This window comes from Colias croceus, chromosome 26 (genome assembly GCF_905220415.1).
Source record: "Colias croceus chromosome 26, ilColCroc2.1".
NCBI lineage: Eukaryota > Metazoa > Arthropoda > Insecta > Lepidoptera > Pieridae > Colias > Colias croceus.
The window spans coordinates 5,508,376-5,525,820 of record NC_059562.1 but is presented as its reverse complement, the minus strand read 5'-3'; the positions used below and the strand labels follow the sequence as shown (position 1 = coordinate 5,525,820).

The 17,445-nt window shown below is 32.0% G+C and overlaps 1 protein-coding gene across 10 annotated transcripts in view; it reads right to left on the bottom strand.

Annotated features, from left to right (window-relative positions):
• Positions 1 to 10,762, bottom strand: part of LOC123703385 (zinc finger protein 768-like) — a 98,549-nt gene extending 87,787 nt beyond the window's left edge. For all 10 annotated transcript variants that reach the window (XM_045651303.1, XM_045651311.1, XM_045651307.1 and 7 more), the window contains exon 1: positions 10,374 to 10,762. The gene's annotated coding sequence lies outside the window, so the exon portion shown is untranslated. The remainder of the gene's footprint in view (positions 1 to 10,373) is intronic.
• Between the last annotated feature and the right edge of the window lie 6,683 nt (positions 10,763 to 17,445).

Here is a 17,445-nt window from a genome sequence, read left to right as displayed (position 1 = left end):
TTTGTCAAAATAGGTGCGTTTTGAAAATGTAATGGAAGATATAAATAGATAGATAAACGCATAAAACAGGGAGATATAAAGAGCGCAGTAAAACATGATTTAAACCGTTCGGTTGCTTTTGAGCTCTAGGCTCAAGATTGTAAATAAAAGTGAATCTTGAGTATTAGTAGTTTTTTCTGTCTTTGATTACTTACATAATATGAAGATTGAAGATAATATGAAACTAAACTTGATTTTTCTATGTTTTGAAAAAAGTAAAAGTTAGTAGTTTATTAGAAAATTCCTTCGCAACAATACAACTTCGGTTTAGGATTTTTTTTAATTAAATTAAATAACGTACATTTTATCTCCGATTTTAAATTAACTCCATAACCAAGTTAACAAAAATATACAGGTAGGTATAGTACCTACGTATGACAGACGGATAGACACATTTATATTTTTATTTACCTAAATTTGTTATTATTTTAACATTATTACCTAAAGTAAAAATTAGTCTTCATTTTAAACTAATATATAAGGTTTTATAACGAGTATATATTCAAGTATTTATAAATGACATTATAAAGGTTGTATTTGACGCGGATCTATCGATCATAAACGAATCGATTCATCAAATCGTATTGAGATTTGATTGTGAAACACATTTCAAACACCTTGTATTGAATTTGTGCGTTTGAATAATTTGAATTTAGTCATTTAAATTATAGGGAAATATCCTTTTCTTTAATGTATCTAAGCTTTAAAGATATACCTAGGATATAATTATGAGGCTTAATTATATAATGTAATAGAAGTCACGATAAAAACATAATTTGAACATAATTTGAGATGAATTAAAAGTAGGTACATTTATATTGATAAGTAATTAAATATGGACATGAATAAAAATATACTTAGAACTTGAAAAACCTGTGAATATAAAATTAATAATTCATAAGATAATATAAAAATATTTCCATTAGCACGAATCAAATCATTAATAATTCTTTAACACGTATTTAATTCCGTATAAGCATAGCACACACTATACAAAACAGATAAAACTCAACAAAAGTCGCCAGTGTGCCCGCAGCCTAACGTTCTATTTCTGATGTTTATATCGAGTAATGCCCGTTGCAATTTTATGCACAAATTCACTAGCCGACGCCGGATGGTGCGCCATTTTTATATTTTAAATTTAGAATTCGGATCGCAGGAAACCGTTCTATTTTTGAATTTATTCGTCTAGGCGTGGTTTGGCCGGCTAGCGGCGAATAAAAAACCGTTATGTTTGACGGTTGGTACGTCTGCTTTTCGTTTACGCGCGAATGGGATAATGAATTTCGATGATTTACATATGTGTTGAGTACATACATTGATGTGTGTTTTTTTGATGTAGTAAGGACGGTTCTTTGATATTTTAAAACCGAAAACTTGTGTGTCATTTTCTTAGGTATCAAAATATTATCTAAATAGTATCTAAATAATAAAATGATATTATAGTTTTTGCAACAAAATGGAAATGATATTGGTGAATGTAGAGTATGGAATGTAGAGATAGTCTTTGCAGTCTTCCCTAAATGATTGTTAAACTTACCTTAAGATATTTCATATTGCCTACATTGACTGAATCAAAATGTATTATTTTGTGGAAAATAACTAGTAAAAATTATTTGACTTAAAAAAAATCTAGAGAAAAAAAAAAATTCAAATTGTTACCGTAATAGTGGTAGTAATTATTTTCTATGAATTGCAGCTTATCTTTCTTCCCAAACATTGTCTGATGGAGACAGTCGTTGTAACAAGGCTGCTCTTAGTATTTCCTTTCACTGAAAATTTTCATACGAATAATTTTGCAGATATATAGACATATAAAATCTAACGACTATTCCTAATATGATATTAAATTAAAATCAATTTATATCAATATCTATTTCAAAACACATAAAACTATAACCTTACACATAAAATATTATATTTATTTGCTATTAAAATAATATGAGTGATGTACTTTTACCAGATTTTATACTTTTGGCTTGACTCCAGACGGATTCAAAATGTATGCGCGAGTCTTTTTAAAACGATGACGAGAGCTGTATTTATAAAAAATAAATAAAAATGTATAATTTTTACTGAAATGTCGAGTAAAAAAACTTGATAAGTGGCTTTTTTGAGGTAGGTAAAAGCAAGCAAAACTATGACTGGCATGGTATGGTGTTGCACTGCATTTAAAAAAATTCTGACTTCTGCGGAAAAACAGGCCAAACGAATTTATTGTATGAACCTTTTTTTTAAAAATTCTATACCTATGCAGGTGCATAGGTATATAGGTAATTTTTAATGTAGGTATGTATACCATTATAAATTATCATCCTTGATTTTGCTACTTTTTTTGTTTAAAGAACATCGGTTATAGTATGAAGGTAAGTAAATAAAAAAAGCATCTTTTTCTGGCATAATAGAGATACTTACCTTCTTCATAAGAAAAATAATAAAAGATTCAAACATTTATAGAGAAATTAGGCAAGATGGAACTAACAGTAGTTGCAATCCATCTCAAACTCAAACTCTTGGCACCAATTTTTACAAAAATAAGGTACTTAATTAAAACAAACAAAAAGAAGAAATACAAAATTAAAATTAAAATTAAAAAAAAATATATTATATAATTAGTGATGCCAAAAGGGTCCCCACGTCAGCTAAAGTCACAGAGTGTTTCTGCAACACTGGTTTTCAGTGAGGACCAGTAATACAGATGACTTGCGGCTAGCATCTAGCATAGACAAATTGCATTAAGCCCAATTATACAACAAAACAAAAAAAAATCCTGAAAAAAATCAATGTTATTCTTTTAATCAAAATGGAGATCTCATTCAGCAGCCAAGTGCAGTGGGCGCATACAAAAATATCTCAAAATTCAAGGTTGATTCGGTAAAAATAACGCGCGAATTCACATGCACATGCAGTCTGGATTTTGTCCGGCTTATAAAGAAATTATTTGAGATCTCTATCTGTTATATTGAAAAGAAAGTGTTTTTTTTGAGGTTTGTTGTGAACTTCGCTGTTTGGTAATGTTCCTATTATCACTATTATGTCCTATTTGGTCTGAAATTTCATCTGGGCATTTATTCCGGAATCATTTTTATATTATGAAAAAATTAAAACTATAATAAACAAATTTATGAATATCTTTAATATATATAAATCTCGTGTCACAATGTTTGTCCTCAATGGACTCCTAAACCACTTAACCGATTATAATAAAATTCGCACACCATGTGCAGTTCGATCCAACTTGAGAGATAGGATAGTTTAAATCTCAAATCGTTTTAGAGAAAGCAGGCGAAGCCGCGGAAGGTAAGCTAGTGATAATATAAAGACATTTAGTATATTTTATGAAATCTATGAACTAGGCCTATGAAACCTGCTAGCTCTATGATTTTTTTTGGAGTGATGAGTTTTTTTGGCCAAGGTTTTTAACAAGACAAAAATACATAATAACACATTTAATAATTACTAGAATAAAAAAATTGAATGTGCCAAATTATCAAAATACACGTTTCACCTTTCATCCTTTTATTACACGCTTCTTTAACATGACATGTTAGTCTACTCGTGGTTGAAATCACATCAAGAAGGTTTTTTAAAAAATTAAAAAATTTAAAGGAGAACTATCGATCTAATAGTTTTACACGATTTACTTATAGGTAAATATATTCAAAGGTTTCACAATTATTTTATTAATTTGCTTGTACCAAGTTTTTCTTGACCTGACATTTGAAATATAATAAATTGCATATTTATATCTCCAAGTATTATATAGAATTAAATATTAGTTTCAAAATAGATTCAATACATTTATTACCGATGAATATGAAATCTTTATAAATATTTTTGAACTACCGCCAATTCGCACACAAAAAACTAACTCACACACACACGAAGAGTGTCGGATTGGCACAGTTCTACAAAATATATACGATTATGTACATTTTTCTTCAATCTATTTTTGCATTACTTGATTTTTAACCCTTTTATAGAGTGACCGGATCGTTTTGATACTTTGCTCTTTTGAAATAAAAATTATGATAGCTGAAGTGCTGGTTTCCAAATATTATAATAATTTGATATCATTCAATACTTCCTTCAGTTCTATTTGGAATGTTTGTATGTTCTTAAGATAGAGCTCTACTCACAGTACAGCAATTATTGTAACATAAACGGGTCAAATGCTTGAATGTATTCAACAAATGACATGTTTGTCTAACTCTTACATAACATAGTGAACATGTATTTTTTGTAAGCTTATACAAACTGTCTATGTGGAACAACACTTCAACAATAGGTACATAGTTATTAAAGTGGAATAATAATATCAATAGGTACATAGAGGACCTTCATCAATGCATATTCTAACCGAAATAAAATAGAGAAAAATGACAACTCTATCATTCCAATATGAAATTTTATAAGTCTACCCTCTTTCAAGATTATTTTATTCTGACTAGGTATACAAAAAATAGTTAAAGACATCTCAAATCTATCGAACACACAGAAATTATTGATAAGAATCAAGCCATCATTTGCCAGGCCGTTTAGGATGAGTTTAGCTACACTGTGAACTGAAACTTTTGAATCAGTATTATATAGAAATAAATAATAGATTTTAAATTTCAACAAGATTACTTAAAGTATCAAGACTGGTTATTCGCACAGCTCTCCTTTGTGATTTTTGGCACGGCAGCCAAACATTGGTTTGTGATGCATCCAGTAATGTATCGAAAAACGTATGTGTGTGTGTTTGTACAGCGAAAACAAACTTTCAATCTTTTGGAGTTTGATGTTAGCTTTTATTTATTCTAGCGGACTATTGGATGGTTTTGTTATGTATACATAGTGTAGGGGTCTATTTTTCGTAGAATTTTATGTTTTAATATTCTTTGTTAACTATTGGAAAACTTTAAAACTATCTTTTGGACTTTGATGATAGGTAGACGAAGAGCAAATGTATATAATGTGCAAAATTTTACCTTAATTCATTTATAACTAGATTTCCGCCCGCGGCTTCGCCCGCGTTTGCAGAGGAAAACCCGCATAGTTCCCGTTCCCGTGGGATTTCCGGGATAAAAACTATCCTATGTGTTAATCCAAGTTACCCTCTATATGTGTGCTAAATTTCATTGTAATCGGTTCAGTAGTTTTTACGTGAAAGAGTAACAAACATCCATACATCCATACTCACAAACTTTTGCCTTTATAATATATATTAAGATAAAGCATAAATAAAATAAAAAAATTAGTTTTCCTATTTGGTAGATTTTATTATTTGAAGTATAGAGCATTTATAAACGTGAACATGAAATACACATAGAAAAGTTGACTCTCTGTTTAGTTACCCTTGTACCCTACCTTGTACCCTCATGTTTATGCTTCTACTACTGTCATTATTAAGAAATAAACGCGAACAAAGTCACGTACGATAGCTAGTGCTAAAAATATCACGTAACAAAGAAGTACCAATTTAGTATCGAGTATAAAACGCAAGGAACAATGAATTGTTTTGATAATAAAGTTAATACATGGAATTTGCTGGAAAAAGCATAATGCCCGTGTCTAGTTTATAAACTAAGTCATAGGTTGACCGGTTTTATCATTTTCCTTGTTCTTTATTATATTTTTAATAGATACATATCCTAGCTTACCGCCCGTGGCTTCGCCCGCTTTCTCTTAAACGATTTGAGATTTAAACTATCCTATCTCTCAAGTTGGACCGAACTGCACATGTTGTGCGAATTTTAATATAATCGGTTAAGTGGTTTAGGAGTCCATTGAGGACAAACATTGTGACACGAGATTTATATATATTAAGAAGAAGAAAGATATTTTTCGAACGGTGAAGGAAAATCGTGAGTAATCCGACATGTCGAAGAATCAAAAGTTCGACATCATGTGACAACTGTCAACTCGCACTTGGCCAGCGTGGTGGATTATAGCTTGTACCCTCATAGGAGGTCCTGTCCCAGCAGTGGGACCGTATGTGGGCTGATGATGATGATATATTTTTCATCATCATTAGCGATCACATTTCCCCATAGTACCAACATTATTGTAAACTATACCTAGCACGAAACAGAAAATTTTAAAATCAGTCGAGTTCTTCATGAAATTGCATGTTCAAACAAACATTATTTTTTATATATTTTCTTCTATCTAATATTAAATTAGCGCGTTTGATATATTTAACGGCCAGGATATGAAAAGACATTCATTATAGTGAAATACCTTATTATTAATATTATAGATCAATAAATATAATGAAAGTTAATTAGAAGTCAAGCGAGTAACGATTTTATAGCAATTCGATAAACACCAAGATCCCCGTTAATTTTAGTATTTGTTATTTGTATCAATATCTATAATATTAGGTTACATGATACATCTATACCAATATTATACAGGTGAAGAGTTGGTTTGTTAGTTTGAAAGCGCTAATCTCAGGAACTACTGGTCCGATTTGAAAAATTATTTCGGTTTTAGATAACTCATTTATCGAGAAACGCTATATAGGTAGGCTTTATATCATCACTCGAAGACGTTCACGTTTAAACATATAGGGACAATTTATCAGTCCATGTTAGACAATAGTCTAACATCCTACATATATAATTAAGTTTATTTTTATGTTCTCACTTCTTATAATAATTTTCAACTTAAATAATTATCTACAACATTAAACGAGGTAAAATTAAATCCACACGGATCTCAAGAAATTAATATTAATAAATTCCAACACATAGAAGTTTTATGACTGTTCTAATTACGCTAAAACTGGTTTTTAAACGGGTTTTTTTATCGAGAAATCGCGGTTCGATTCCCGGTGCATTAAAAATTGTAAGGATTCAGTACTAGTTGTATTAAAATGTATGTAAATTTACGTTAAGCTACGCTCGGCTATACAATTTTGTGTGTTTCCATTGTTAGTGCATCTGCACCTTAATTGAATTTATCGTGTCGTGGTAAGAGAAAAACATATTATGAACAAACATTTTTTTGCAAAATGATCGGTCTATCTATACTAATATTATAAAGCTGAAGAGTTTGTTTCTTTCTTTCTTTGAACGCGCTAATCTCGGGAACTACTGGTCCGATTTGAAAAATTCTTTCGGTGTTAGATAGCCCATTTATTGAGGAAGGTTATAGGCTATATTATATCATCACGCTACGACCAACAGGAGTGGAGCCACGGGGGTGAAACCGCGCGGAGCAGCTAGTCTATGAAAGACGGTAAAAACAGCGTAATTTACAAAAAAGATTAGACGGAAAAAGCAGCGTAATTTACCAAAAGATTAGACGGTAAAAAACAGCGTAATTTACAAAAAAGATTTTGTAAAAAAATGTGTTAATGGGAAGTTTGGTAGATTTGAGCTGTCTATTGCATTGAAAAATGTTTAACGATGAATCGATGATGAGAATCGATATAAAACTATGTGACAGGACAGAATGTCATTTATCTAATTCTTTCAGTGTAACTAAATTGTAACAGCATATTTATAATTGGATGCGTGCGTCGTCTCTCTTCAAATCACATGTAAGCTTTTCAAGATGACAACTTTTTTACTGTGAAATGGCATAATCACAACGAATATAATAAAAGTGTGTATGTGTGTGTTTGTTCGCTTACTTATCTTTCCTTCATTTCTATGATGATCATGTATGATTAGTGGCTGACGATACTGAGGCTAGAGAGTGATATAGTCTAGTTTTCGCAGTATAGGTACATTTATGATTTACCATGTATAGTTAGTACCATGAAGAGCAGCTACAGACATAAACTTGCAATCTAATACGATTTAGGCGTCACGTCTAAAACGACAATCTCGTGGCACAATGGAATCGAACCGGCGATCTCATCGGGCATGCTCCGTACGTCGCGCAGTAACATATTGCCTTTAAGTCGTATTACGCAACGCATCTTATGTATTAATAAAGCGTGCAATTTGATGGATGACCTGTGGCTCAGTGGTGTAAGGTTCGAGTCCCGGTTAAGATAAACTTTAGTTTGTTTTTATACGGATAAAGTATATCAAATCTAGATCATATTATAACTCTGATGAGCTGGTTTTTGTGAAAGGGTCAGGAAAACATCCATCTAGGAATTAGACATTTTCATGTTTTATTACAATATAAAGAAGTTTATAATTATTAAATTTCCAAGTTCAAGTGAAGTCCTTTGCATTCTCAGGAGAATTCACATTTATAGGTAGAGCCAAGGCTCTATATGAACATCTTTAAAACAACTCCGAAAATGTGTTTGGTATTAGGTGTCTTTGCATTCAAGGCAATATAAGATAGTAAAAACTAAAAAGTAAGAAAAAATTTGATTGCATATTATGTGTGACTACGAAATATATTATCATAGTTTGTTTAGGTAATTTTAGCTTAATAATATAGATAAATGAATGTAGTAATTTAGATCTTAGTAACTATGCGTCCGCGCACACATAGTACCTATTGGATCACTTATTTCACTCATTCAAGTTCTATTTCCGGGATAACCTACGCTCTAAATTTTCTGTCTATCTACATTATATTAAAAATTAATTGTAATACGTTTAGCCTTTCTTTAAAAAAACAAATAGACAGTTTCTTTCGTTAATTGGTTTAGAGCTTGAATTATATATTGAAGATTTGTTAAAAAAAAATGTTGTCTATTACATTTACAACGTTTATAATATTTTTGAAACAACCAAACTAACCATTCTATTTTTAAGGAAATTAATGTGAAAAGCTTTCACATATTCCGACCTCCATCTTCGTAATAATTGATTTTCGGAAGCGGTTATGAAAAATAAAGCATTGTTTTGGAAGTAGAAGCAATTTTTGTGATATATTAAAGATAAGTATAATTTATTAGATTTATTATTGTTTTGTTTAAAATTGAATATTTGTAAATTAAGCGCATGCGCATTACTACTGAAAGTGAAAAATTAAGTTATTATTAATTCACCGCTTATCATCTTAATGATTCCATTACGTGAAGTCGTGTTCTTTAGGGCTTTTTCAATATTTTTCTTATTATTTGTCCATATGATTAAATGAATCATTACAATTTATAATTTACCTTGAATTGCTATTAAAAAACTTATTATAACTTCGATTTTATTACCTGTGGTTTTTACTTCATAAAATGTAGAGCTTTTATTAATTTATTCCTTTATTCGTGTAAAATGTAAATGTTTAATCATTTAGTTTCCAATAAAATGTTTAGGGCTGATTTTTCAATCCTTGGTTGAATCTTATCCGTCCAATAAAGTATTACACAATAATATACAGATGTCACATAAAAACTGTCAGACAGTGGGCAAGTAACACATTTTTAAAATGGTTGTTTAATACGATATTCGTTGAATAAGTTTTAACTAAGGATTGAAAATTCGGCCCTTTAAATATAAAATAGATTAATGAAATACAAATTATTATAAATATAATATTAACATTCTATAAGATGAAAGCTTTTAATTATTATTTGCTACTTTGCTTGTAACGTTGGAAAGCACAAAAAGTTTCCACTAACTTTTATTCCAAATTGTTATAAAAATGTCTTAATAGTTTTATAATAAAATATTACATACTATTAAACAAGTGTAACTAAGACTATTGATTATGAGCATGATTGATTTATTGTAATATATTTTCCCTTAAAAAATAATAAATGTCACAAAATCTAGCTTTTTGCAATAGGTAGGTAATCTAAATATGTATAAGAAATTAAAACTACACTTTTCAATTCCGTATAAAATAAGTTGGAATCCATACCCATGATGTTCAAGCAAATTTAAAAGATTTAAATCGTTTTTTAGGACTTTTCTTTTAATTTTTGAAATATCTCTTTATATTTTAACTACCTAATTTGAATTATAAATTAAAATAGTTGATAATATTTTGAATTATTTCCAGACTATAAAAGTTATTTGCGAAAGCAATTTTAAATAAAATCTTAAAATACTTTCGACTCCCGCGCAGAACTTACGTACCAATATTGTAATAAAACTCTACTTAAACTTAAAATTTAATTATATTGTAAAATAATGTAAAATTTTACGTCGTCATACTTCTACTTTTATATTATTTTTATTTTAATCATTCATATACAAAATACGGAAAAAAATACTCAAGCTTTTTAGTACATAAAAGTTGAAGCTTTTTAGGCATTACTTAGAAACCCATTTTTTATTTATAATTGTACCAAAATTAGACTGCTATAATTCATTTGTCTTCTCTATAAATATACATCCGCTTTCTTCATTCATTCGCTATATTTATCACTCGCATAATTCTTATGTTAAATATTAGATATTTTTTTACATTTTGAAACATAACAGAGCACTAACCTTTTTCTTTCAACCTTCGAAACTGTCACACAAACTTTATTTAAAGTCCGTAACTTTTAACAAACACCGCGTCCAAGGATCGCGCCAAAATCCTTATCTTAAAATTACGCACACATTTTTTATTATCTCATTGCGTAAGATTTTTCCAATTTCACGGAATAATGGCGTTTTGTGAATTTCAAATCTCCATTTCCACGTTCCAGCGCGCTGTCACTTTTAAATTCGGTGGCGCGAATTGTCAATGTCACATTTTCGAATTTGGAACACGGAATCCGCGCCTTTTTCCCGCGCCGCCGCGTTGGCAAATCAGAGTGTTGTTAATTTGAAATTTTCGAAAATTGCCAATGAGTTTTCATTGTTTTGCGGCGTAGTGTTGCGCGCATGCACTTTCAACACATTATGATCTAACACTGGCCGACTCTCGATTGCAGGAACATACTTATTCTAAGTCAACTTACATTCGTTCATATTTGCCTGCGGGGCGTAGGGCTGTGCTAGGATTTAGAAACTAAATCATCTTCGGAACTTTTATGTAGAGTCGTGAGCGCGTCGTGTCTGTTTTTGTTTTGTGTCGTTTTATTTAAAATGTCGCTATAATTTAAAGCTTTGATTAGGTTTATTTTAGAGTTATTATTGTATAAATACTAAACGATAAGTTTTTAAACAAACGCAACTTAGATATATAGAAAGAAATAAAATAAGGTGTGTTTCTCCAGTTGAATACGATGACAAATGTTCATTTATCGCTATAATGCATGTAGGTACCTATACATGAACTTTCCAAAGAAGATTTTAATTAAACCGCTAAAAGATATCGATAAATCGATTAAAAAGTAACGGTTAGAGCAGCCCTAGTTTTCGCGAAGTACAAGAAACGTCTTGCATATAATAATATGTTTTAGCCTATATCGAGCGCTGAGGCGGCCGTTATACGTTATATGGTATAATAACGAATTATTTTATCGTTATAAAAATACCGGTATTTTATAAAACGATAAATAAAAAATTTTTCTAGCATCTAAATCTGCATTATAGTATGCTTTAAAAAAATGGATAGTCATTAGATAAATTATAAGTAGTAATAGAGAAATAATAAGTTGTTAAACGTTTAATTCAGCTTAGAAAACTAATCAATTATTGTTCAAGATGATATAACATTCGATATGATATAACGTTAACATAATACAATATTAGTACCGATAAATACATTACTTTATACACGCATAAAGATTAATGATTTAAAAAAAAGTTATCGACACTCGCAACGAAACAACACTATCGTTATTTCAATGCAAAGCACAACACTATTAGTTGTATGCATCGTGCATTGGCCTGCAATGTAGCTTCCCGTACAAAAATGACGCAAGTGCGCCTGACCTACAACATAAAACCAACCTTATTATTAAGGTATAGAGTTGGTATTTCGACAAAACAGTAATCGGACTTGTAATGTTTGAGCTTAATTCCTTTTTTAGAAGCTAGTTCTTATACTTATTCACTATGAATTTTAGCTAGGTATGTATTAGGTATAGAAAGAAATGCTAGACCGTGGGCGTCCGTTTCTAGGACGCGTAGAAATCTTTAACGTTTTGTAATTACTGTTATTGGTACTATTGTGGGGAATTAGCGTTGATAGAGTCTGATAGGGATAAATATATTGCTATTTAGGTCGCCTTTTGTATACGTAATTGGGTGCTTTTTGTAATAAGACACAGAAAATATTAATGTACCTACACTTTTAATTGTTAAAAGAATATACGTAGATTAAGGAGGGGCAGATTATAAGTTCCATAATAACGATAATAATATGTCTGGTTTTTAATTTAACTAAATCAAAATGAAGTCTATTTAATTTATTAATATTTTTTAATGACTCAGGATAATTGTACATGTGTCTTGCAAATGTTGTATTTTTTTAAACAAATGTGAACGCTTTTAAAACAAAATAACTATTATATCTAGAAATACAGATATTCTATGTTTTAATATAATTATTAATTTTACTGTAAATTAAGGATTTTAAGTTTTAAGCATGATACAAAAATTGCATAAATAGTAATGAAAATTTAATTTCTTTTGCATGTGTATGAATTTCCTTTTTGAGAAAAAATATGTTGTAATTTAAATACCAAATCCTTTTTTAATAATATGCATTCTTTGAATTATAATTAGTATTAGGGACCTATTTTTAACAATATTTGTACCATTTTAAACTACAGAATATCTTCACAGAATACGACTTCGCACTTGGCTATAATTTTGAAATAACCCGGGTCAACTAAGTGAAACAGGGGCAAAAGGCTAGGCTATAGATATAAATAATTTTAATGTAAATAGATAGGTAAATCGTTAATGTAACAAAGTTTAAAATTAAGTACAAATTAGTCATAGTAAGATTTCTAAAAATATTTATTAACAGTTATCCGGCTTTACTATAGATTAGGGCTTAGTATTTTAGTTAGATCTAAAGACCATTGTACAATAGACTTATATTATTTTATGTCAGATATTTTTTATGAGAAATTGATCAGATTGTATTTTTTTGTTTTGTTAAATTTGATATTATTCTCTATATTTTTGACCCCTGTGAATTTATAAAAGAGCTGTTTTGCTGTTGATTATCCGTCGTTAACTAATAAAAATTAAAAAGAAGTATAACTATAAAATTACTCGATTCGATCAAATTTAATCGGTACGGTATGAAAAAACACGAGCTTATAACAAAAATCCCTACATACGTACAAGCTTTTATTCATGTCAGAGCAAGCAAAAAGGCAAAGTTGTCAAGTTTATAATAGTTATACTTAGCCACGGATTCCGTCGTGAGGTACCTACCCTGGTCAAAAGAAGCCTTTCTTCCTATAGGTTTGCGAATCTATCTCTGTGCCATATTAAATACAGATTAGATAAGCCAAGTTTCACGTTAAAAAAGCCGTAGAAAGAGGGCCGTAGTGTAACAATTTTTTTTTATATCATGGTGAGTAGAGGAGCATATGCACATGTATGCAATTGCCGAGGTGTAAGGCCATCATCCTCATCCTCATCATCCATCCTCAAAATCATTCACATTTATATAATTTATATATATTTAGGATAATGTATAAGCTCCTTAACACCGCTAACATTCTTCCAATTCCCGTATTAATTAATTGGAATTCAGTTACATTTCTTATCTACCTTTAGGCTCTGTTTTACGGAAGGCTATTTCGGTCCTTATCTGTTCGTAAACGTGCAAGCGAGATAACTGTATGGTTTTATATTTTTTGGTTTTTATGGCATTCAAATGCTTTATAAATATAAATTTATAAAGAATAGAAAAAATTCGATCACGAGGCGGGACTTGAACCCGCATCCTTCGCGCCATTCCGGGGCGGATGCCTAACCAACTCAGCCACTCGTGACCCGCCTGAGCAATCGAATTTATTCTATCCTTTCAGTTTTATGTGTCTTAAGGGACACACCGCGCGCCATCTATTGAGATGATTTAACAACCATTTCAACCAATATGAAGCACTTTTCAGTGAATACAATATTGTAACGATGGAACACGACCTTTTCTTGAATTTATATTTTTTGGTTTTTATGGCATTCAAATGCTTTATAAATATAAATTTATAAAGAATAGAAAAAATTCGATCACGAGGCGGGACTTGAACCCGCATCCTTCGCGCCATTCCGGGGCGGATGCCTAACCAACTCAGCCACTCGTGACCCGCCTGAGCAATCGAATTTATTCTATCCTTTCAGTTTTATGTGTCTTAAGGGACACACCGCGCGCCATCTATTGAGATGATTTAACAACCATTTCAACCAATATGAAGCACTTTTCAGTGAATACAATATTGTAACGATGGAACACGACCTTTTCTTGAATTTATATTTTTTGGTTTTTATGGCATTCAAATGCTTTATAAATATAAATTTATAAAGAATAGAAAAAATTCGATCACGAGGCGGGACTTGAACCCGCATCCTTCGCGCCATTCCGGGGCGGATGCCTAACCAACTCAGCCACTCGTGACCCGCCTGAGCAATCGAATTTATTCTATCCTTTCAGTTTTATGTGTCTTAAGGGACACACCGCGCGCCATCTATTGAGATGATTTAACAACCATTTCAACCAATATGAAGCACTTTTCAGTGAATACAATATTGTAACGATGGAACACGACCTTTTCTTGAATTTATATTTTTTGGTTTTTATGGCATTCAAATGCTTTATAAATATAAATTTATAAAGAATAGAAAAAATTCGATCACGAGGCGGGACTTGAACCCGCATCCTTCGCGCCATTCCGGGGCGGATGCCTAACCAACTCAGCCACTCGTGACCCGCCTGAGCAATCGAATTTATTCTATCCTTTCAGTTTTATGTGTCTTAAGGGACACACCGCGCGCCATCTATTGAGATGATTTAACAACCATTTCAACCAATATGAAGCACTTTTCAGTGAATACAATATTGTAACGATGGAACACGACCTTTTCTTGAATTTATATTTTTTGGTTTTTATGGCATTCAAATGCTTTATAAATATAAATTTATAAAGAATAGAAAAAATTCGATCACGAGGCGGGACTTGAACCCGCATCCTTCGCGCCATTCCGGGGCGGATGCCTAACCAACTCAGCCACTCGTGACCCGCCTGAGCAATCGAATTTATTCTATCCTTTCAGTTTTATGTGTCTTAAGGGACACACCGCGCGCCATCTATTGAGATGATTTAACAACCATTTCAACCAATATGAAGCACTTTTCAGTGAATACAATATTGTAACGATGGAACACGACCTTTTCTTGAATTTATATTTTTTGGTTTTTATGGCATTCAAATGCTTTATAAATATAAATTTATAAAGAATAGAAAAAATTCGATCACGAGGCGGGACTTGAACCCGCATCCTTCGCGCCATTCCGGGGCGGATGCCTAACCAACTCAGCCACTCGTGACCCGCCTGAGCAATCGAATTTATTCTATCCTTTCAGTTTTATGTGTCTTAAGGGACACACCGCGCGCCATCTATTGAGATGATTTAACAACCATTTCAACCAATATGAAGCACTTTTCAGTGAATACAATATTGTAACGATGGAACACGACCTTTTCTTGAATTTATATTTATTTTATTTATTATTTATATTTATTTATTCAAGAAAAGGTCGTGTTCCATCGTTACAATATTGTATTCACTGAAAAGTGCTTCATATTGGTTGAAATGGTTGTTAAATCATCTCAATAGATGGCGCGCGGTGTGTCCCTTAAGACACATAAAACTGAAAGGATAGAATAAATTCGATTGCTCAGGCGGGTCACGAGTGGCTGAGTTGGTTAGGCATCCGCCCCGGAATGGCGCGAAGGATGCGGGTTCAAGTCCCGCCTCGTGATCGAATTTTTTCTATTCTTTATAAATTTATATTTATAAAGCATTTGAATGCCATAAAAACCAAAAAATATAAATTCAAGAAAAGGTCGTGTTCCATCGTTACAATATTGTATTCACTGAAAAGTGCTTCATATTGGTTGAAATGGTTGTTAAATCATCTCAATAGATGGCGCGCGGTGTGTCCCTTAAGACACATAAAACTGAAAGGATAGAATAAATTCGATTGCTCAGGCGGGTCACGAGTGGCTGAGTTGGTTAGGCATCCGCCCCGGAATGGCGCGAAGGATGCGGGTTCAAGTCCCGCCTCGTGATCGAATTTTTTCTATTCTTTATAAATTTATATTTATAAAGCATTTGAATGCCATAAAAACCAAAAAATATAAATTCAAGAAAAGGTCGTGTTCCATCGTTACAATATTGTATTCACTGAAAAGTGCTTCATATTGGTTGAAATGGTTGTTAAATCATCTCAATAGATGGCGCGCGGTGTGTCCCTTAAGACACATAAAACTGAAAGGATAGAATAAATTCGATTGCTCAGGCGGGTCACGAGTGGCTGAGTTGGTTAGGCATCCGCCCCGGAATGGCGCGAAGGATGCGGGTTCAAGTCCCGCCTCGTGATCGAATTTTTTCTATTCTTTATAAATTTATATTTATAAAGCATTTGAATGCCATAAAAACCAAAAAATATAAATTCAAGAAAAGGTCGTGTTCCATCGTTACAATATTGTATTCACTGAAAAGTGCTTCATATTGGTTGAAATGGTTGTTAAATCATCTCAATAGATGGCGCGCGGTGTGTCCCTTAAGACACATAAAACTGAAAGGATAGAATAAATTCGATTGCTCAGGCGGGTCACGAGTGGCTGAGTTGGTTAGGCATCCGCCCCGGAATGGCGCGAAGGATGCGGGTTCAAGTCCCGCCTCGTGATCGAATTTTTTCTATTCTTTATAAATTTATATTTATAAAGCATTTGAATGCCATAAAAACCAAAAAATATAAATTCAAGAAAAGGTCGTGTTCCATCGTTACAATATTGTATTCACTGAAAAGTGCTTCATATTGGTTGAAATGGTTGTTAAATCATCTCAATAGATGGCGCGCGGTGTGTCCCTTAAGACACATAAAACTGAAAGGATAGAATAAATTCGATTGCTCAGGCGGGTCACGAGTGGCTGAGTTGGTTAGGCATCCGCCCCGGAATGGCGCGAAGGATGCGGGTTCAAGTCCCGCCTCGTGATCGAATTTTTTCTATTCTTTATAAATTTATAACTGTATGGTGTCAAATATATCTTCGATGCCTTAGAGTTGGATTCGAAATGATTAAAATAAGATTTTGTTATACCTAGTATATGTTTTATTAAGGGCCGATTTTTCAATCCCGAGATAAACAGTCTAATAACTACCCCTCGAATAGATTTATTCAATAGTTTATCTAACTCATAACGGCTCGCCTATTTTTCAATCGTGATATATTTGATGAATGACTATCTGACCAAATATTTCCATATTGGCAGCTCTGCTCTCGGAGTGGCGAAACAAACATATTAAATTAGTCAGGTTAGAGCGTGATAGAGTCAACTCTTGCAATTTGTCAACAACCGTCATTATGACTCACGTCAGGAGTGCATTTTAAGTTTATCTTGTGTTCTATGATTGTTGATTATTGTTTTGATTCGAGTAAAA